The sequence below is a fragment of the Wasmannia auropunctata genome, unplaced genomic scaffold (assembly GCF_000956235.1).
Source record: "Wasmannia auropunctata unplaced genomic scaffold, wasmannia.A_1.0 LD277957.1, whole genome shotgun sequence".
Taxonomy (NCBI): Eukaryota; Metazoa; Arthropoda; class Insecta; order Hymenoptera; family Formicidae; genus Wasmannia; species Wasmannia auropunctata.
Window position 1 is genome coordinate 1 of NW_012084933.1, and position 663 is coordinate 663.

Here is a 663-nt window from a genome sequence, read left to right on the forward strand (position 1 = left end):
TAAATAAATATATATTAAATATATAGAATTTTTTATAAACAGCTCAAACTTGTCGTTTTCGAGTACTCACGTGTTTCCATACGATTTATCGTTTCCCATATTGTGGTAAATTGAAAGTAGGCGTAGACATGATTGCTCGATAGGGGCTTCAGCATCAATTCCTCGTCAAAGAAATCGTTGTACGCATTATTACACGTCCCGACACCGAACCAGAAGCCGGTAAGCAGGACGAGTACATGTGAGGTTATCATGTCGCTTCGAGGTTAGGTCGCGTCGACCGATCGATCACACGTCGCACCAATTGTTACACCTTCTCGCGCGGCAAGTATTCATCGTATTCATATACGGCCTGTACGAACGTGCACTGTCAGTTGAATTGTCGCACTGGAAATTGTCAAATGCATCGAGTATACAACCCACCGTTATTTCACCTGTGCCACACAGCATCAGTCGGCTGTCAGCAACTGTCAGCAACTGTCAGCGCATGGAGGACTGGAGAGAGTAGAGACAGAGAGGATCCTCTCTGGTAGAGAGCCTCTAATCAGAGTGGCGCCATATGAGAAGCGACGCCATTTTCTTGCCAAATCGCGCGACAGAGAGAGATATAATATATCTTCGTTTATCCAACAGAGTGCTGCTGAGATCGGAAGAGCACACGTCTGA

General features: G+C 45.4%; 1 long non-coding RNA gene across 1 annotated transcript; it reads right to left on the reverse strand.

Annotated features, from left to right (window-relative positions):
• Positions 1-84: 84 nt before the first annotated feature.
• Positions 85-627, reverse strand: LOC105461789. The gene is made up of 2 exons (XR_975978.1): positions 421-627; positions 85-349 (listed from the first exon to the last, which is right to left on the reverse strand). It is a non-coding gene; the product is annotated as an uncharacterized LOC105461789 (long non-coding RNA).
• Positions 628-663: the final 36 nt, after the last annotated feature.